The sequence below is a fragment of the Bombina bombina genome, chromosome 1, assembly GCF_027579735.1.
Source record: "Bombina bombina isolate aBomBom1 chromosome 1, aBomBom1.pri, whole genome shotgun sequence".
Classification (NCBI taxonomy): domain Eukaryota; kingdom Metazoa; phylum Chordata; class Amphibia; order Anura; family Bombinatoridae; genus Bombina; species Bombina bombina.
The window spans coordinates 886,883,791-886,907,304 of NC_069499.1; positions in this window are offsets into that span (position 1 = coordinate 886,883,791).

Consider the following 23,514-nt stretch of genomic DNA (forward strand, 5'->3'; position numbering starts at 1 on the left):
TTTAGATTTAGGTTGTCTTTTATTTCCTTCTCTGTCCAGGTGATCCAATACTGCCTCTATAATATTCAGGTCTAGACTCTGTGGAAGCCAGTCCATGACTGTCAGTGTTTTATCAGCTGTTTTTCTCCCCAAATAGGATTTCCCTGCATTAGCAGTGTGCTTGGGATCATTATCATGCTGAAGGAATTGCATTATGAATTAAAACCTGTCTGTACATTTCAGCATTAATGATCCGATCAATTCCGACAATATTACCAACACCAATGCAGCCCCAAACCAGGACAGACCCTCCACCATGTTTTACTGTAGGCCACAAGAACTCATTCTCCATCTCTCCCCAACTCTTCTTCTTACATATTGTCACTGATTGGACCCAAACATTTGGATTTGTCACTCCATAATACTATTTTCCACTGATTTTCATTCCATTATTTGTGAGCTTTAGCCTATATTAGCCTTTTAACCCTGTTCCCCTTCCGAAAAAAGTGGTTTCTTGGCTTCTACCCTTCCTCAAAGACTATTCCTGATCAAGCTTCTTCAGACTGTAGAAGAGTCAACTTGGCATCCTGATGAAGCTGCCAGATGCTGAGTCAGTTCCTTGCTGACCTTCTTCCAGTCTCTCAAAGAAGAAACTCTGAGAAACTTCTCATCAGATTTTGAAAGTTTTCTTGGCCTTCCCTGTTCTTTTTTTTTGTCCTTGACCTCTCCGGATTCTTCAAATTTCTTTATAACAGCTTGAATACCACATCTTGAGTTTCCAGTTGGTTTGCCGATTACCCTTTAAGAGAGGTCTTGCGTATGCAAAAGTATGATTTTATGTCTGTCAAATTCTGTGAATTTGGCATTTTGAATGCAATGATGTGATTTAAAGTAGGTCTTATTAGCAAGCTTCCAATTAGTTAAACGCATACCACGTGTGTATGTAATGCTCAAGCATGTCTTACAACAAACCTGGTGTAATAGGCCTTTTACACAGCAGTCATTTTGACATGAAATAGTAGGACAAATACAGGAGTTAGCAATGACATTAAAGGGACAGTAAAGTCAAAACTAAACTTTCATGATTCAGATAGGGCATGCAATTTTAAACAACTTTCCAATTTACTTTTATCATCAAATTCGCTTTGTTCCCTTGGTGGTATTTTTGAAAAGCTAAACCTAGCTAGGCTCAAACTGATTTCTAAACAGTTGAAAACCGCCTCCTAGCTCAGAGCATTTTGAAAGTTTTTCACAGTTAGACTGTGCTAGTTCACATGTGTCATATAGATAACATTGTGCTCACTCCCATGAAGTTATTTAGGAGTCTTCACTGATTGACTACACTGCATGTCTGTCAAAGGTACTTAGATAAGGAGGCTGTCTGCAAAGGCTTAGTTACAAGGTAATCACAGAGGTAAAAAGTATATTAATATAACTGTGCTGGTTATGCAAAAACGGGGAATGGGTAATTAAGGGATTATCTATCTTTTTAAATAAGAACATTTTTTGGTGTAGACTGTCCCTTTAATAAGGTTCCATTCCATTTAGGTTTACAAAAGCCAGGTTCCTGCTGTTGCTCAAGTGTAAGGGGAGGTCACACAAAATACTTGCCACTTTAGCCTAAAGAAGCAGTTTTTTCTGTGGGTTTTTTCTGTTTTTTTAATACTGCATACAAGCATCCTTTATTTTCTGGTTGTATTCTAATAAAGAAACTGAGAAACAATTATCTATGGTTATTATACAATTGCAAAAACAACAAATCTAATGGTGGCCTAAGACTTTTGCACAGTACTGTATATAAATAGAAATATGTATTTACAAATAAAAATAACATTATCCTGTAAGTGATGAACATTGGAATGTTAAATATGTACAGTAAATATACAGTAAAACACATATAATCACAAAGATAAATACAGGTAGCCCTCAGTTTACGCCGGGGTTAGGTTCCAGAAGGAATGGTTGTAAATCGAAACCGTTGTAAATTGAAACCCAGTTTCTAATGTAAGTCAATGGGAAGTGAGGGAGATAGGTTCCAGGCCCCTCTCAAAATTGTCATAAGTAACACCTAATACATTATTTTTAAAGCTTTAAAATGAAGACTTTAAATGCTAAACGGCATTATAAACTTAATAAAATAATCACACAACACAGAATATATAATTAAACTAAGTTAAATGAACAAAAACATTTGCTAAACAGCATTATAAACCTAATAAAATAATCACACAACACAGGCTTCACTTGCATTTTTCTGCAAACAGTTATTTCTATGCATTCCAATCTGGACTGATTTATAGGCAGGAAGATCTTGTTCCTTTGAAATCTGCTCGTTAGCTCAGTTCTGGTTAAACTGATTAATTTCAGCTTGCTTGGCTTTGCTGCAACACAAGAGGACAGCTTCACCTACTGGCTATTTTAATAAATGCACTGCTTCTCAATGCTTTTCAATAGCAGTCACATGACTGGGAAAAAAGGTTGTAATTCTGAAACGGTGTAAATTGAACCGTTGTAAAACAAGGGCCACCTGGTTCATTGGAGCCATTTGCAGTCAAGTAGCTGAAAACAGGAAATATCATATTTCTGCAATATTCATATTTAAAGTCTAGTCAAAACTTTCATGATTCTGATAGGGCATGCAATTTTAAATAACTTTCCATTTTATTTTTATCATCAATTTTCTTTTGTTCCTTTGGTATTCTTTGTTGAAATCTAAACCAAGGTAGGCTAATATTTCTAAGCCCTCAAAGACAGCCTCTTATATCAGTGCATTTGGACAGTTTATAACAGCTAGACAGCACTAGTTCATGTGTATGTAGTGTAAATATTTCACATTCCAATGTTCTTTAAATAGGGTAATATGTTCTAAGTATTTAAAAAAAATTAAATATATATATATATATATGTGTGTGTGTATATATCTATACCTATATATAATCATATAAGTAAGAGAGGATCAGCATCCTTTTTGGTGCATATTCAGGAAAAAGATTGAAGAAAAGAAAAGGAACGCTCTGTGACATAAAGAACAAACAACAGACCAACACTTCACTTTGAGAGTGGAACACATTATTTGTGGACATTGGGGGATTTTCCTTTTGAGGTAAGATTTATAGTGACATTTTAATTTGTATTATATTGTTGGAATTCATTTTTTGATCCAGCAGAGTGACATTCTCTATATTATTTGATTGTTTAACCACTATGGGTTTATTCTAATTACTTGTTCTCTGTATCATCCCTTATTAGCGCCCCATAAAGGAATTCTGATTCCTGACATATAGTGCATTCTCTCCCATTTGTATTACGCATTGTATCCAACGTGTACAAAAAGCCAAAGTCGAGCGCAGTTAACACGCAAGTGGGAGCAATAATTAATGCTCCACTCATAATCTAGCCCATAGACAAATCTACACTCAAATAATAGAGGATCTACACCAAGCAGACCATTATTGTATATTTTTTCATTGAAGGCAGAAAGGTTACTGGTATGGTAAAAATAAAGACATAATATGTTAAAACAGTCAAAAAAAGAATATTCTGAATACTGAAACTTCAGAAATGTTAAAACAATATTACAGGAAGTGTTCAGGACCAGATAAGTGTACTGGACTATAAATGGAAGTGGGACAAGAACTGTTGCCTCTGCTTCACAGAGTCAAATATCATTTTCAAAGCCATTGTCTGTTGCTCCAGCTCAGACATCTAGAGGAGTAGCGGCAGTTGCGGAAGCAGCAGCAGGGTCATCTTCAATATTGGCTGTAGTAGGCAATCCCATGCCCACCAGAAGTAGGGGATATGCAGGGCCCACCACTACCACAACTACTAGCAGCAGCAGCATCAATAGCAGTAAGGGCCATCTAAGCCCACATATAAAATAAAAGTGGACAGTGAGGGGAACTAAAGGTGAAGAAGAAGACCTTGAAATTGTTTGGCTCCAAGCCTAGTAGTAGGAATGGTAGTGGGTCCAAGGTTACCAAGCGGCCTCCCTGTACACGTCAATTCATCAGGCAGTCTACTCCCAAAACTACTTAGACCAGTGTTCACCCAGTGCCACCATCATTTCTACCATTGCCAGTGATTCCCTTAATGCTTTATAGCAGCATCTAGGTGGGTTTATCACAATCTCAAAGGCTGTCTCTGAGCACCCATAGCAGAAGCAGCTGCAAGGCAGATGCTGAAGGAGTAGTATATGATCTCATTGTGAAATTAGTCAGGCAGAAAAGGAAGAAATATTGAGTAGTTTTGCCCAGTCTCTGCTTTTTATGATGTGGATATTACTGCAACTCCCTGCATGTCTACTATAGCCTTTACTCTGGACCAGGAGGAACTTGATAACGAGCCTGAGGAGATGGTGGAGGAAGAGATTCCACCAAAAAGTCAGTATGCGAAAGGCAGCGGCACAACTTCCTCCCCGCTTTTAGGCCAGCAGTCTCCACCTGTATTCTCTCCTTCTCCATCAACACCATCATCCGCTGTTGTAAAGCAGCCAGTTCCTACAACCTCACCTACTACCCATGTTGCCAGTTTCCTAAGTTGTGCAATCTCTGTCAGTAACAGAATCGCTAGCAGTTCCACCAGCACCAGCACCACTAGCAGGGAGGGTAGAATTAGCGGTGCCACATCTAAAATCACCAGCAAGGAGAACCCCAACAACAGTAAAAGGGCAGGCAGAGGCATCAACTGCTTTATGTTGCTCGAAGGTGTGTGACCACTTTGTTATCATTGGAGATGGCTGCTTTGCTAACTGTGGCAAAGTTAGCTATCGGAGAGTGTTGGGTCATCTCAGCAGCACTACCAACAGTAGTCAGGACAGAGAACACAATATTGACAGCAGTCAGCAGTGTCAGGTAAAACCCTCAACATCACAACAACGTGTTCAGCCCACCCTAGAGGATTTTGAGGGGTTTAACTCTAGGGGGATGTCCAGGCAGCAGTTGAGCACCCAATATAATGAACACTCTCCATCTGGTGACTCTATCAGTGTGCTTTGTTCAGCTCACATCCTCCATGTGGTGGTAAAGTCTACTATTCCTGAAAGAAACTCAAGATTAGCAACTTTACTTGAATGGAACAGACGGATTGCATACTACTTCCACCACAGTGTTAAAGCCAGTCACCTCCTTTGACAGGAAAAGGAGAAAGCAGGGCTTCCCCAGCACGATCTTAGGCAAGACATAACTACTATGTGGATCTCGACTTTGGATATGGTGGAAAGTACCTTGGAACAGCAGAGGCTATCCATGCTATGGCTTCCAATCAATACATTAACATTGGGGGTCCATTAGGCAGAGATGAGAGGACCTGGAAAACACCACTCCTGGTTCAGGATAGATGCTGATGCCTGCTTCCCTGACCTCAGTGTCCCCATGGAAGAATGCCAGGGCTAAGCTCCTACTGCTGTTGACTTACCCTAAGCATGCACAGCTGCACGTTGCCTAGATTTAAAGGGGCCATGTTCTAATTACCAGAACTCCCACCTGGAGGTCTCAGGTGTGGGAGTTTCTATAAAAGCTCAATCAGACCATCACTATGGGCTGAGTTATTGTTGTACAACCTTCCTAGGTTTGGTGAAGCTCCTTGTTCCTGAAAGCCAAGAATACTTACCTTGTACCTGTGTATGCTCACCTTGTTCCTGAAACATAGCATCTTGTATCCTGTGCCTGCTGAGTCTCCTGTGTCTGCAATACCAGTGACAGCTTTCTTTAAACCAGCTGTGCCTGCTGTACCTACCTGATATCAAGTGGCAGCCTTACCAACAGTACCCGCTGGGTGTTCTGTGCCTGCTGAGTCTCCTGTGTCTGAAATAACAGTGAGAGCTTTCCCCAAACCAGCTGTACCTAGCTGTTATCCCGTGGAAGTCTCCCCAGCAGTACTAGCTTGGTACCCTGTACCTGTTGTGTCTATTGTGTCTGTGATACCAGTGACAGCTTTCCTCAAACCAGTTCAGCCAGCTGTACCTACCTGATATTCAGTGGTATCCTCACCAACAGTACCTTCTGGGTATACTGTGCCTGCTGAATCTCCTATGTCTGCAATACCAGTTACAATTTCCTCAAACCAGCTATGCCTGCTGTACCTACCTGATATCAAGTGGCAGCCTTACCAACAGTACCCACTGGGTGTTCTGTGCCTGCTGAGTCTCCTGTGTATGAAATAACAGTGAGAGCTTTCTCCAAACCAGCTGTGCCTGCTGTACCTAGCTGGTATCCTGTGGAAGTCTCCCCAGCAGTACCCACTGGGTACCCTGTACCTGCTGTGTCTATTGTGTCTGTAATACCAGTGAAAGCTTTCCTCAAACCAGTTCTGCCAGCTGTACCTACCTGGTATTCAGTGGTATTCTCACCAACAGTACCTGCTGGGTATACTGTGCCTGCTGAATCTCCTATGTCTGCAATATCAGTGAAAGCTTTCCTCAAACCAGCTTTGCCTGCTGTACCTACCTGGTATCCCATGACAATCTCACCAACAGTCCCCACTGGGTATCCTTTGCCTGTGGAGTGTCCTGTGTCTGATATACCAGTGACAGCTTTCCTCAAGTCAGCTGTGTCTGCTGTACCTATGTGGTTTTCTGTGACATTCTCACAAAGTGTACCCACTAGGAATAATGCACTATTGTGTATTTGAATCCACTGGATTTTGTTTTTGCAACCTACTAGGTTTTCTAAACTTGAACAGGACTCTTATGATCAGCCCTGGGTCTATGATTATACTTGCTGTTTCTGTTTATACTTGTCAGGATCCTATAAGTTTTGTTCGTACTAAAATGCTAACCGCATGGCGGGGACGCCGCTGGTGACTAGCCTCTGCCTGAGATTGAACCAGGGCCTCCAGGTTCATAGTCCAGTTTGCTATATGTGGCACAGTTAGTACTACTGCTTTGACTGTCCCTGTTTCACTTTTCCAGGCCCTGTACCTTATTACCTGCTGTGCCTATGTGTTTAACCTGTCTCCAGCACTGACTTTGCTGCTGCTTGCAGCCTAGAATTCTACACATTGTATTTATTTGATCAGCCCAGAAGCGGGCATTTCCTTTACTTTGCCAAGGAATGGCATTTACTTTAACACATAAGCTGGCATTACTTTTGCTTTGCCCAGGAGCGGCATATCCTTTGTTTAGCCCAGAACTGTGTACTACTGTCCTTAGCCCTGAAGTGGGATTTTCAGTATCTTGTTCCTGAAACCAAGCATCTCTACTGTGATACCTTTGTATGCTTATCATGTTATTGAAACCAAGCATCTCTACTGTGATAGCTGTGTATGCTTTTTTTTTTTTAAAGATTTCTTCAAATAAAGGACTTTTATTTCACTGAATTTCAGCCGTCCGCTTTTGCTTCCTCATTATGGTATGGTTTTCTATAGCCTGATATTAGCGGTACGGCTCCCTGCCAAGTCCCTTCTCCACTGTGATGAATAGGCTCCTGGATTGAGAGGAATGTTGGTAGTTCCCTACAAATCGCTATACGCTATATATGGCACTTGGATTTGCTTCACCTGTGACAATTGGATTATAAGTCCTTGACCATTATAACCTACAGCAATTCATCTGTTCGGGAAGGATACCTTGTGACATCACATTACAGCGAATCAAGCCGCCATCCTTACTGCATACAAGTGACACACCCCTTGCCACCTGGATTGGCCCTCTGATCGGAGCAGCATGAGATATCGATCCGTGACGTACAGACGTTAGCGTGCAGACAACACGCCTCCCGACCTGGTTTAGGAGCCGATCGAAGTCACCGCTGCTACACAGCCTGGTCCTGTGGATTTCTATAAGACAGAGGTACGGAGTGTCCGGAACCTGTAGTAAGTTTATGCGGACTCTTGCTAGGTGGTGAGACACCTTTTCTGCTGTCAAGGGTTACTACTGTTTACCTTTCTGAGAAATGGGATATTACATATGTATGGTCGGTCCCTATTAATATCCTATCCACTGTAAGGGAAGCAACCCCTCTCTCCAGTGCGCACTATAGGGTACACATATACCCATAGTCCGAGAGCCAGGACTTTACTTACTCATTCATTCATTTTTAGTGTGGAATCCACCCACTCTCTCTTTGCTGGTTTTAGCTGTGTATGCTTATCATGTTCCTGAAAACCAAGCATCTCTACTGTAATACCTGTGTATGCTTATTTTGTTCCTGAAACCAAGCATCTCTACTATGATACTTATGTATGCTTATCATATTATTGAAACCGAACGTCTCTACTGTGATACCTGTGTATGCTTATCATGTTCCTAAAAACCAAGCTGTTCTACTGTGATACCTGTGTATGCTTACCTTGTTCTTGAAACCAAGCATCTCTACTTTGATACCTGTATAACCTTCCCTTAATAAACAGGACTGTTTTATATATCTGAGTCTCCAGTCTATTGCTATGCAAACTACCCAAATTCCTGCTAACCCTGCCATAGGGCTCCACCCCGATAAAGAGACTGGAATCATGACAATACTAGTGATTGTCCTTTATCTAATCATTTCAGTAAAGTTTTTTTAAAAGACTTCAGTTTTTCAGTGTATCTATTCCTGCATTTTGAGATCCACTCATCCTAACCTCCTCCTGATTGGTTAGTTAGTGGCAGTCCTTTTAGAGATGTCACTGAGAGCTTGAGCCAAAGCACTGCAGTCTGTGTCAAGTCATACCGTTGTATTGAGCAAGATGGATGCCTTCCCCGAAAATAGTGAAGTGATTTCTGGTGAAGTACTAAGCATTGAGGTAGCAACACTTGTCAGGAGGCTGAAGGAGCAACTGGAAGGTCACATGTGGGACTGTCTGGAGAAATGCCCTGAACGGATGCTGGCCACCTTGGGTGATACCAAAATTAAAGGGACATTCCAGTCAAAATTTAAATACACATAGATAAATTACATATTTGAATAGAAACATGTTTGCAATATACATACATTAGCAAAAATGCTTCTAGTTAAAGTTATCACTGTTTTAGTGTTAACATTTTTCTCTGCATGTGCATGTGAAGCATAGCTAGATATTGTCACTGCCCCCACATTTTAAATACTGCAGCTGCTCAGATCATCTCTGGGGTTTGTATCATGTCAGCAATGAACAAATTGAGTCATTACCAGATGGTACAAGCTCCTTAGGCTCTCTGAGCAAGTGCTGTGTTTAAAATGCTGGTGCACGGTGCATACTTAAATAAAACTTTGAAACAGCTATAGCTTTTATTAGAAGTATTTTTGCTAATGCATGTATATTACAAAATTGCTTCTGTTCAATACTGAAATGCACCCATGGGGTTTCCAATATTGGCTGGGATATCCCTTTAAGGTGAAATGTCTCTCCAAACTGATAATATTCCAATTAGGCGGGACATGCTTATTCACTGGGTGTGTGCGGTCCAAGAAAAGTGGGGCATGCTTTGTGATGGAGAAGTGCAGCAGCGCAAGACAGATATCATAGTTTTATCTCCTACCAGTAGCTGAAGCAGCACAACACAGCTAAGTGGAGTAGCTGCATTTTGGTTAAAGGCAGCAAACTGTTTAGTGGGAACCAGTGATGTTTCCTCAAGACAGGGAGTACAAGTGCCTCAGACATGGTAAAGACTTATTTTTGCAAACCTACTTTCCCCCCCTACAGCCAATTCTCCTAGCTATTGGGATGACAGGAGGATTTTGTGGTCTGCCCTGGCTATTGTAGCTCAGGAGCTTCTCTCTCATTCCCCAAACACCATGCAAAGTGAGTGAGTGTTTTCATTAACTGGTAATATACTCTCAGCGCTCACAAATGTTACCTTAGCTTATTGAGCAAATGGCATTTCTCAAATATAACATTTCAAAGCTAGGTTACCCTGCCCTTAGCTTAGACATTGATTCATTTTGTTGTGTTTTCCACTCCTGCCCTTCCTGCACTGTGGTGACCATCATCCGTCAATGCCTCATCCTTAGGGAACTGCTGGTCTCTCTGTCTAAGGGACTCTAGGCACTTCTTTCTCCTCCTCTTTCCTTGCAGGTGTATTTATGAGGTTTATGTACTGTGAGGTCTACCTAATTCAGTAAGTCTCTTGCTGGCTGCTGACTCTCCTGCTACTGACATTCCTGTTCTGTGGTGGTCACCATCCACGAGTGCCAAATCCTTAGGGAACTACTGTTTGTTGTGTCCAAGGGACTCTAGGCATGTGTTTGTCCTCCTCCTACCTTGTAGTTGTAATTTTTAAATGTATTTACTGTAGGCTCTACCTAGTTCAGTAACTCTGGTGATTGCTGCTGCCACACATAATCCTGCTCTTCCTTCTCTTTGGTTGCCATCATCCGTCAATGTCAATTCCACCACTCTCATGCTCCTGCCCTTCCTGATCTATGGCGGTCATCATTAGTTAAAGTAAAGAAACTTAGCAAACTTGGCTGCTGTGTCCAAGGGACTCTGAGCACGTGTTTGTTCTCCTCCCTTGGAGGTATGTCTTTCTCCTCCTCCTCCCTTGGAGGTATATTTCGGGGTTTGCATACTGGATGCCTACCTTGTTAAGTATCTCTGCTGCCTGCTTCTGACACATCTCATGCTCCTGCCCTTCCTATTCTGCAGTGGTCATCATCAGTCAATGCCAAATCCTTAGGGAACTGCCGGCAGCTATGCCCAAGGAATGCAAGACACGCCTTTCTCCTCCTCCTCCCTTGGAGATGTAAAGTGTATGTACTGTGAGGCCTACCTAGTTCAGTAAGTCTGCTACCTGCTGCTACTGCTTTTCCTGCTCCTGCCCTTCCTGCTCTGTGGTCGTCATCATCATCAATTAATTTTAAAAATCTTAGGGAATTGTTGGCTCCTATGTCCAAGGGACTCTATATAAATATTTGACCTCCTACTTTGTAGTTGTATTTTTGGTGTTTGTTTACTGGAGGCCTAGCTAGTTCAGTAAATCTGCTTTTTCTGCCTCTCTTGCTCCTGCTACAAAAACTACAAAAAAAGATCTATGGAAAAGTTGTAGTGGTGGGTAGTGAAAGGTTAAAAGAAAGGAGGTAATAGGTTTGTGGGAAAAGGTAGTACTAGTTAATAATTTACATTATTGTAATTATCAGATGCTTTTGGTTTTAATTTATTGTTTGAATTCTCTTTGTACAAAATGTTCTAGCTCATGTATGTTCTCATGTCACAGTTAGCACTGAATCTTTCAATTGTTTGCATTTCATAGCAGTGTAATTTTGTTGTTAAAAAGTGAATGTTTTGTGGGTTTCCCAATGGATTTAATGCAGTTAAATAAATTTTATTTTGGACAAAATTCTTAGCCGAGTATTTGCAACCATCAACAAAATTCTGACGACTGGAATCACCCGAAAAATCCAATCTGAATTTTTTGCCCGTGCACGTCTATTAAAGTTTGCTATTAGCAAGTTTTCAGGGGTAGATTTATCAAATGTCACATTATTGCAGTGAATGGGTAGCAGGTACTGTTATCATTGCACAAGGATTTTCTTGTGCAGTGCAGTCCCCTAATCTCACGTGACCAATCGCACAAGAGTAGGACTTGTCATTCATCCAAAACAAACGTGTTTGAGGTGATTTATCTCCACCATTTTAGAGGTGGTTGAGTGGTTAAGAAGTAGCAGCAATATAATTGCTGCTTTTTAACTTGTGGTAAGCAGGGTCCCATGAGCAAGCATCCAAAACCACATTCACTGCTTAGAACATGGAGCCTGATATCTTAGGCCTAGATTTGGAGTTCGGCAGTAGCCGTCAAAACCAGCGTTAGAGGCTCCTAACGCTGGTTTTGGCCGCCCGCTGGTATTTGGAGTCAGTGATTAAAGGGTCTAACGCTCACTTTTCAGCCGCGACTTTTCCATACCGCAGATCCCCTTACGTCAATTGCGTATCCTATCTTTTCAATGGGATCTTCCTAACGCCGGTATTTAGAGTCGTTTCTGAAGTGAGCGTTAGAGCTCTAACGACAAAACTCCAGCCGCCTAAAAATAGCAGGAGTTAAGAGCTTTCTGGCTAACGCCGGTTCATAAAGCTCTTAACTACTGTACCCTAAAGTACACTAACACCCATAAACTACCTATGTACCCCTAAACCGAGCTCCCCCCACATCGCCGCTACTCGATTAAAATTTTTAACCCCTAATCTGCCGACCGCCACCTACGTTATACTTATGTACCCCTAATCTGCTGCCCCTAACCCCGCCGACCCCTGTATTACATTTATTAACCCCTAACCTGCCCCCCACAACGTCGCCGCCAGCTACATAAAATAATTAACCCCTAATCTTCCGACCGCAAAGCGCCGCCACCTACGTTATCCCTATGTACCCCTAATCTGCTACCCCTAACACCGCCGACCCCTATATTATATTTATTAACCCCTAATCTGCCCCCCTCAACGTCGCCGACACCTGCCTACACTTATTAACCCCTAATCTGCCGAGCGGACCTGAGCGCTACTATAATAAAGTTATTAACCCCTAACCCGCCTCACTAACCCTATAATAAATAGTATTAACCCCCTAATCTGCCCTCCCTAACATCGCCGACACCTAACTTCAATTATTAACCCCTAATCTGACGACCGGAGCTCACCGCTATTCTAATAAATTGATTAACCCCTAAAGCTAAGTCTAACCCTAACACTAACACCCCCCTAACTTAAATATAATTTACATCTAACAAAATAAATTAACTCTTATTAAATAAATTATTCCTATTTAAAGCTAAATACTTACCTGTAAAATAAATCCTAATATAGCTACAATATAAATTATAATTACATTGTAGCTATTTTAGGATTAATATTTATTTTACAGGCAACTTGGTAATTATTTTAACCAGGTACAATAGCTATTAAATAGTTAAGAACTATTTAATAGCTAAAATAGTTAAAATAATTACAAATTTACCTGTAAAATAAATCCTAACCTAAGATATAATTAAACCTAACACTACCCTATCAATAAAATGATTAAATAAACTACCTACAATTACCTACAATTAACCTAACACTACACTATCAATAAATTAATTAAACACAATTGCTACAAATAAATACAATTAAATAAACTAGCTAAAGTACAAAAAATAAAAAAGAACTAAGTTACAAAAAATAAAAAAATATTTACAAAAAATAAAAAAATATTTACAAACATAAGAAAAATATTACAACAATTTTAAACTAATTACACCTACTCTAAGCCCCCTAATAAAATAACAAAGCCCCCCAAAATAAAAAATTCCCTACCCTATTCTAAATTTAAAAAGTTACAAGCTCTTTTACCTTACCAGCCCTGAACAGGGCCCTTTGCGGGGCATGCCCCAAGAATTTCAGCTCTTTTGCCTGTAAAAGAATAAATACAATACCCCCCCCCCCCAACATTACAACCCACCACCCACATACCCCTAATCTAACCCAAACCCCCCTTAAATAAACCTAACACTAAGCCCCTGAAGATCTTCCTACCTTGTCTTCACCATACCAGGTTCACCGATCCGTCCTGGCTCCAACATCTTCATCCAACCCAAGCGGGGGTTGGCGATCCATCATCCGGTGCTGAAGAGGTCCAGAAGAGGCTCCAAAGTCTTCCTCCTATCCGGCAAGAAGAGGACATCCGGACCGGCAAACATCTTCTCCAAGCGGCATCTTCGATCTTCTTCCATCCGGTGCGGAGCGGGTCCATCTTGAAGCAGGCGACGCGGATCCATCCTCTTCTTCCGTTGTCTCCCGACTAATGACGGTTCCTTTAAGGGACGTCATCCAAGATGGCGTCCCTCGAATTCCGATTGGCTGATAGGATTCTATCAGCCAATCGGAATTAAGGTAGGAATTTTCTGATTGGCTGATGGAATCAGCCAATCAGAATCAAGTTCAATCCGATTGGCTGATCCAATCAGCCAATCAGATTGAGCTCGCATTCTATTGGCTGTTCCGATCAGCCAATAGAATGCGAGCTCAATCTGATTGGCTGATTGGATCAGCCAATCGGATTGAACTAGATTCTGATTGGCTGATTCCATCAGCCAATCAGAAAATTCCTACCTTAATTCCGAGGGAGCCAATCGGAATTCGAGGGACGCCATCTTGGATGACGTCCCTTAAAGGAACAGTCATTCGTCATTCAGTCGTCGGTCCGGATGGATGTTCCGCGCTGGAGGTCTTCAGGATCCTGCCGCTTCGCTCCGGATGGAAGACCATAGAAGATGCCGCCTGGATGATGACTTCAATCGGATGGAAGATCCTCTTCTGCCCCGCTTGGATGAAGACTTTGACCGGATCATGGACCTCTTCAGCCCCCCGCTTGGGCTTGGATCAGGACATCGGAGGAGCTCTTCAGGACGGATCTGTGAACCTGGATGGTGAAGACAAGGTAGGAAGATCTTCAGGGGCTTAGTGGTAGGTTTATTTAAGGGGGGTTTGTGTTAGATTAGGGGTATGTGGGTGGTGGGTTGTAATGTTGGGGGGGGGGGTATTGTATTTATTCTTTTACAGGCAAAAGAGCTGAAATTCTTGGGGCATGCCCCACAAAGGGCCCTGTTCAGGGCTGGTAAGGTAAAAGAGCTTGTAACTTTTTTAATTTAGAATAGGGTAGGGAATTTTTTATTTTGGGGGTGTTTGTTATTTTATTAGGGGGCTTAGAGTAGGTGTAATTAGTTTAAAATTGTTGTAATATTTTTCTTATGTTTGTAAATATTTTTTTATTTTTTGTAACTTAGTTCTTTTTTATTTTTTGTACTTTAGCTAGTTTATTTAATTGTATTTATTTGTAGGAATTGTGTTTAATTAATTTATTGATAGTGTAGTGTTAGGTTAATTGTAGGTAATTGTAGGTAGTTTATTTAATTAATTTATTGATAGGGTAGTGTTAGGTTTAATTATATCTTAGGTTAGGATTTATTTTACAGGTAAATTTGTTATTATTTTAACTAGGTAACTATTAAATAGTTCTTAACTATTTAATAGCTATTGTACCTGGTTAAAATAATTACAAAGTTGCCTGTAAAATAAATATTAATCCTAAAATAGCTACAATATAATTATAATTTATATTGTAGCTATATTAGGATTTATTTTACAGGTAAGTATTTAGCTTTAAATAGGAATAATTTATTTAATAAGAGTTAATTTATTTCGTTAGATGTAAATTATATTTAAGTTAGGGGGGTGTTAGTGTTAGGGTTAGACTTAGCTTTAGGGGTTAATACATTTATTAGAATAGCGGTGAGGTCCGCTCGGCAGATTAGGGGTTAATAATTGAAGGTAGGTGTCGGCGATGTTAGGGAGGGCAGATTAGGGGTTAATACTATTTATGATAGGGTTAGTGAGGCGGGTTAGGGGTTAATAACTTTATTATAGTAGCGGTGCGGTCCGCTCGGCAGATTAGGGGTTAATAAGTGTAGGCAGGTGTCGGCGACGTTGAGGGGGGCAGATTAGGGGTTAATAAATATAATATAGGGGTCGGCGATGTTAGGGCAGCAGATTAGGGGTACATAGGGATAACGTAGGTTGCGGCGGTTTACGGAGCGGCAGATTAGGTGTTAAAAAAAATATGCAGGGGTCAGCGATAGCGGGGGCGGCAGAATAGGGGTTAATAAGTGTAAGGTTAGGGGTGTTTAGACTCGGGGTTCATGTTAGGGTGTTAGGTGCAGACGTAGGAAGTGTTTCCCCATAGGAAAAAATGGGGCTGCGTTAGGAGCTGAACGCTGCTTTTTTGCAGGTGTTAGGTTTTTTTTCAGCTCAAACAGCCCCATTGTTTCCTATGGGAGAATCGTACACGAGCACGTTTTTGAGGCTGGCCGCGTCCGTAAGCAACTCTGGTATCGAGAGTTGCATTTGCGGAAAAAATGCTCTACTCTCCTTTTTTGGAGCCTAACGCAGCATTTGTTTGAACTCTCGATACCAGAGTTAAATTTATGGTGCGGCCAGAAAAAAGCCCGCGGAGCGTTAACAGCCCTTTTACCGCCAAACTCCAAATCTAGGCCTATGTTTGCAAATTTGTGTTCTTTTTTTACAAAGCCCCATAAGTCCCAAACTTTCCAAGATGCCACCTAGGATGGTTAACTTAGGCTGAGTCAGGGAAACTAGTGGGCAGAGTTCATTGGGTAGGGTGAAGCATACTTGGATGAGATTAGGGTGATCCGGGGGCTTTTATTCTACTTTGGAAATCTAGACATTCATATCCAAGAGAGAGGAGAGTAGAACAGAGTTACCAAACAGTGGTAATTGCACAGAAAAAAATTAAATCATCCCAATTACAGAGCAACAATCAAATACATTAATAAATGTTATTTGCTTAAAAGAATCTGGATGCCTTTTTAAATTGAGATGAAACTAGCTAGCAATACATAGTATAGAGTTAGACTTAGTTATTAATTGCTCAGTAGCCTACTATGCCTCCTGGGAGAAGTGCCTCAAGGCAACTGTCTACGTTCCAAAAGAGAAATCTAACCTTATCTGTAAAATGTTTCCACTAAAAGCTCATAATCTGTTTGTTTTTTTACTGATTTTTCTATAATTAGGATTTGGTCAATTAAACTGCACAAAACTATGTGGTGTGATTACTGGTCAAACTGTCAGTGAATGGGCACAGGTGGTTGGTGGGGTTATACAGTGATCCATCCCCAAAGCTCTATCTCAGCCCTTTCAAAATAAAAAAAGCACACCCAAAATAAAAAAAAAACCTTAAAAGGGCCTTTTGTGGGGCATTGCCCCAAAGAAATCAGCTCTTTTACCTGTAAAAAAATACAAACAACCCCCCAACTTAACCTACTTAACAGACAGTGTTCCGAAGTATTGGGTGACAACACACCGGCTATGAGAGTTCCCTATACCAACAGAATGACCTTCGTGACAACCTATTCCAATGACAACAAGGAATTACCCGATATTATTAATAGACATTGGCAGATTATCAATATGGACAGAACATTACCACTGTTGCAGACACCACCCCCTCGCATGGGCTACAGGAGGGCCCGATCTCTGAGAAACTTCCTTGTAAAAACTGATCCTATACAGTGTTACTCTAAGGGTACGTGGCTGAAGATCAACAAACCAGGAGTTTATCGTTGCTTAGGGTGTGTTACATGTGGGGGCCTCATCACAGGCAATTCGTTCACGCACCCCCATAAGAGAAAGGTTTATAGGCACAGATACCGCCTGACTTGTACGACAACGTATATTGTTTATCTTTTGCATTGCAATTGTGGCCTTTATTACATTGGAAAGACCTCTGATGACCATAGGACACGGATGTCGAACCATTATTCGGCCATCCGTACAGCCCTTAAGAATGGATCCTCTGAGCAACCTTTGGCACAACACTTCGTAGACTTTCAGCATAAAGTCTCCGACTTAAAGTACACTATTATTGATTATGTTCCCCTATGCCTAGGGGAGGTGACCGCAACAGGATTTTGTTACAGAAGGAAGCCAAGTGGACATTCTACCTGGACACACTAATCCCCAAGAGTTTAAATACCCATCTGAAAAAAATCTAATTAGTAATATTTAATGAGATTTATTACCCATTGTGATTATGTTGATCTAACAGTTTTTCTGTGGCTCTCTAATTGTGCTTTTCAAGTCATTGATTATTTTCATTTGTTTCTCTTATTTTTATTTTTATTTATGTCATTTTTCATTGCTTCCATTTCTCTTTATGGTTATTCTCTAACCCTAATCTGGTTTTTCTCCCATTTCTCCTCAGTATGTTACTCGGAACGCACACATTATATACCACTCTGTTTTTGCCTTTGGCATTTGTTTTGTTATTTTGGTTACCATGGTAACATTGTGGCTTGAGTGCTGCTTCTGCGTGCTTTCAGATTACATACGAGTATGCCTCTTGTATGGTTCTTTTCACTACTGGGTCTAATTACCTTTTCTTGGCATATGCTTGTGCTTTTGTGCTATTTTATTTTCACATTTTTAGTTTACAACACCGGCTACACGCTGCTCCGGATGCTCTCTCCGACAGAAGGGGCGGAGCTACTGGGGAGAACGTGGTTGTCGGCTTGTTAATTCACACGAGTGGCTATAAGTCTGGTGGAGGGTAAGAGTTTAGTCTTGTCTCACTGTTAGTCTGAGTACGGTTTGTTTGAAACCGAAAACGTTCACAATAATAGTGACCTTTATACTGCATACAAGACCTGTGGAGTGCGCTTCTTTCCTGGAGTTATCTTATTCTTTTGCTGCACCCTGGGCTGCTGGTATTATATCCTCTGGAGTGCACACTGTCTGGAAGTATTATTGTTTGTGATTTGCACCCGTTACTGATTGATCTTTTGCTGATTACCTATACAATAGACCAGTGTTTTTCAACCAGTGTGTCGTGGCACACTAGTGTGCCGTGAGAGATCCTCAGGTGTGCCACGGCAGACTGACAACAGTGTGACATATTTTTTAAACTTTGCTTGTTTTTTACTCCCAGTGCAGGGGTAGTTTGTAGGAGGCATGGCATAACAGCACAATACATACAGTATGTGTGTGTTTGTGTGTATGTGTATATATATATATGCTGTATTAGCCTACAATGTGTGATTTTTTTAAAATTTTGGGATGGTGGTGTGCCACAGGATTTTTTAATGTAAAAAAGTGTGCCATGGCAAAAAAAAGGTTAAAAATCACTGCAATAGACTGCTACGTTGTACTTGTCTTTGCACAGTTCCTTTTGCACAGCATTTTTCTGCCTTGTCTGTTTTACATCCGCTACCATATTTGGCATGATTTCAACGGGGAACTTTGACACAACTGATATTATTGAGCAAGCAACTACAGGTGAATCTATACCTGGGGCTAATGTTTTTCAGTTTACAGCAGCGGATACTGAACTTATTAGATTTTATAAATTCATCTCTAGCCCTACTACAGATAAGACATCATATATTTACATACATTTGCTCAAACTAAAACAAAAAGAAAAAGACCTGGTGTTACATGGCACATATTTATATGAATACACCGTAAGTGCTATATCCCTAGGGGTTTCAGGATAAAAAATGTGCCTACAATAGGAAGGAGCAACCCCGCTTTTTGTGAGCGTTGCTGTTGCATTGAAAATAAATGCTCACTAGACCTGATTCTCCTTGTTATTCAGGAGGTTGGTTGGCTCCTTGCACAAATCAGAGTAGAAATTACGGCATATAAACAACCAAATCTACCAAAATTAAGAGCTGATATTAATGAAAATTGGATGAATAAATTACAAGCACAGATTTCCGCGACTTGATTGACTTCAAGAATAAAAAATTGGAGGCCGTTATTGGAGACTATAGAGATAAACGAGTTTATCTTTGGCAACTATCTTTACAGGATAGACAACGATTGCATCAGCAATGCAGGAGGAGTACTAGTTATCAAAAACCTAAGAATTTAACCATTGTGGAGAGTTCTGGTTCAGGATCAGGGTCTGAAGGGGACCATTCGGAGAGGGATACCCACCCTGTAGCACAGGCCAGTGGAGTGATTACTCGCTCAAAAAACTACGCAGGCAAAGAGCCAGGACAAGAAGAGGGGGGCACAAAGAGAAAACCACCGTTGAACCCACCAAAATGAAACAAGAAAATATTGTAGTGAATTTGAGCAACTACGTCTTGAATGATTCAGAGTTACAGATACTCAATAAGGGACTCACCTTTGTGCCTACTTGTAAAACTGATCCCTTTGAATTATATATTAATACTAAGAAATTCCAAACGCAGTGACTACTAAAAGAAAAATTTAAGGATAGTTCAATGGAACCAAAACAATTTCATAGTAAATCTGGCTACACTCCACAATCCTCCAATGCAAGTATAAATAACTTCACAAGGTTAACCCTCGAAGAAATGAATTAATTTACATTGACACATAACACAGATGGTTTTAATAACTTTACTTCTAAAGAATGGGCTACTTTAAAGAATTTGGCCAAGAACACTGAGATAGTTTTTCGTGAAGCAGACAAAGGTGGGGCTATAGTCCTGATGAATTATGCGGACTATAAAAATGAGATCATGTCCCAACTCTGGGATACGGACACATACAGGTTGTTACACATGGATCCTACAACAACTTTTAAGCAACAAATTGATGGCAAGATACAAATGTATTATGATGAAGGGTTTTTGGATAAAGGTGTCATGTCCTTTCTGACAGTTAAACATCCTCGTATACCTGTATTTTATGTACTCCCTAAAATACATAAGAGCCTCCAACACCCTTCAGGTCGGCCAATAGTAGCCGCAATTGGCTCATTGCAACAACCCATAGCCACCTATGTTGATGCTTTCCTGCAACCTTTTGTACAACATGTGTCTTCTTATCTAAGAGACTCTGCTACTCTACTTGAGCTCTTAGCAAATTGGGGAGAGATTGGCAAAGAGGTGATACTCGTCACATTAGATGTGACGAGTTTAAACACTGTAATCCCCATCAGGAGGGGATATAGGCTGTTGCTTTCTATCTTAACCGATACCCATATGTGGGACCTCCGCCTGAGATACTTCTGCAGTTGTTGGAAATCTGCCTTACTACAAATCACTTCAAATTTGAACACCAATTCTTCTTACAGCTCACTGGGACGGCGATGGGGTCCAATGTGACCCCATCCTATGCAAATTTATTTATGGCCTTCTTCGAGGAACATGGAACAGAATTGTTTAAAGTGGATAACATCACTTTTTTTAAAAGGTACATTGATGACCTGTTTCCTTTTATGGACGGGCACCACTGAGCAATTGGAGCTTTGGTTTACACAACTGAATGCCACCCATCCTGCATTAAAATTCAAGATGCATTTCAGTCACCAACAGATTGATTTCCTGGATGTTAGGCTATATAAAAGTAAAAACAAGGATAATTTACAAACTACTTTATACCGTAAGGACACGGACCGCAATGCACTCTTACATTTTTCAAGTTGCCATCCTCCCACGCTCAAAAGAGCACTGCCCAAGTCTCAATTCCTTGGAGTGTTGAGGAATAATACGGAAGAGGACAACCGGGATGTACAGCTAAGTGAAATGAAAGAACGCTTTCAAGCCCGCAGCTATCCTAAAGACCTACTTAACAGACAGTGTGCCGAAGTATTGGGTGACAACACACCGGCTATGAGAGTTCCTGATACCAACAGAATGACCTTCGTGACAACCTATTCCAATGACAAGAAGTAATTACCTGATATTATTAATAGACATTGGCAGATTATCAATTTGGACAGAACATTACCACTGTTGCAGACACCACCCCCTCGCATGGGCTACAGGAGGGCCTGATCTCTGAGAGACTTCCTTGTAAAAACTGATCCTATACAGTGTTACTCTAAGGGTACGTGGCTGAAGGTCAACAAACCGGGAGTCTATCGTTGCTTAGGGTGTGTTACATGTGGGGACCTCATCACAGGCAATCCGTTCACGCACCCCCATAAGAGATAGGTTTATAGGCAAAGATACCGCCTGACTTGTACAACAACGTATATCGTTTATCTTTTGCATTGCAATTGTGACCAAATTGAAACCGAAAACGTTCACAATAAAAGTTACCTTTTTACTGCATACAAGACCTGTGGAGTGCGCTTTTTTTCCCGGAGCTATCTTATTCTTTTGCTGCACCCTGGGCTGCTTGTATTATATCCTCTGGAGTGCACACTGTCTGGAAGTATTATATATATATATATATATATATATATATATATATAAAACAATTCAAGATGTGAATCCGCCCTCCTTGGGTCAACCACCCAGTCCCTCTGTGTACATACAGCAAGCTTCAACAAAGTCAGAGGCAAACCAGTTTTCTTCAAAGCAATTAGTCAAATGTATTGACGTTTCCAGGAACAAAACTCCAGTTCTGAAGAAGGGGAGTTTTGTTCCCCGAAACATCAATTAATTTGACTAATTGCTTTGAAGAAAACCTGGTTTGCCTCTGACTTTGTTGAAGCTTGATATATATATATATATATATACGTATATATATATATTAATATAATTTTATATATATATATATATACCTGTATACAGGGCCACCAGTCAGGGGCCCCATGGTGAAAAGGGGTGACTCCAGTCAGGGGCCCCATGTCCAAGGGGGACACGAGCCCTGACAGTGCCAGAACGCCATGTATCTGGTGTGTTAAGTACTTTTTTATGTTATTATCAGGGAACTATATGTTCCAGAATGCAATGGAGCATAAAACCTCAAATCAGAGGTGGAGGTCGGAGCTCCCACCCGGAGCTGTACATAGGAAGTGAGTGGGGGTCTGGGGGAGGAGGAAGTAGCAGGAGCAGCTAAGGTTTCCCCAGTTTTGGGCTGTGAGTGGGACAGCAGCTGCTGCTGTGGAATTTGCTGTCTTCCTTGTCAAGCCCTTCAAGTCTGGGGCTAGGTTGCTCGCTCTTCTGCCTTCAGAGGCTCACTTTTAGTTACATAAGTAAGAGGAGTAGGCTAGCTGACTAGGTATGTTTTCTAAAAAAAACAAAAACGTATGTTATTTGTTAAAGAAGGCTGCTCAGAGCTATGGTCCAGCTCCTGCTTTAAGACATGGATCAGACAGGGGTTGTTTACACTGCAGCTGAGAGACTGTGTGGAACTCTAAAGCTGACCCCTTCACTCGCTGATACCAATGAATCTTGCTGAAAATACAATCTATACTGCTGGAAAAAAAGTCTCACACAAACATGATTAAAAGTATCTTGGGGACTTTAATCAGTTGCAGTATTAACTGATGAACTGCTGGTTAAAGTCATCAATATATTTCATAAATCTGCAGAAAGTTTTTATTTTTTTTATTTATATCATACACAGATAAAATACATATAATTAAAAAACAACAACAATATGCTGGTCTGGTCAAAACAAGCAGATGAGTTTCATGGATTTCTACTTGTAAATATCTGAATAAGCTCTGTGAAGGGATCATATATTACCTCATAAAATACATTATAATGTTCTTTATAATTCACCACTTTCCGGCCTCATTATATAACAGTATTTCTAAAGTTTGTATTAGTGAAACACAAAATAACGTTGTCATAAACTAAAACATATGCATTATTAAAGAATACATACACTCATTAAGTGACATAAAAATTCCATCTTGAATATGGAAAAGCACTGTGTAAGAATACTACAATATGTATTTGCCTAATAAGAGCCTAAATCTATTTAAACTGATTTTAATACTAACTTCAAGTGCATGTTTGTGCACATCTGGGGCGCGATCCGATATAGATCGTAGTTTGCGGTGCAAGCGAGGGAACCCGCGTCGCCCGCAGTTTCAGCTCGCAACTCGAGCTATCCCATATACGGCGCCGTCAGATGCTAACGTGCCGTAAGTCTGATAAACCAGCGATGTCCAGAAATCTGCGCAAGTACAAATTTCTGGCATCGCCAGTGACTTACGGCACGTTAGAAACTGCCGGCGCCTACAAAACCTGACTAAAGTCTAAATCACCCGCACTGTCTAACACGCCTCCCTAACATAGCCCGACACGTCTAACCCTCTATCCGCTATCCCCCCTCACTATCCTAACAATAAAATATGTATTAAATCCTAAACCGCCGCTCCCAGAGCCCGCCGCTACCTAATAAAGTTATTAACCCCTAAACCGCCGCCAGCTATATTAA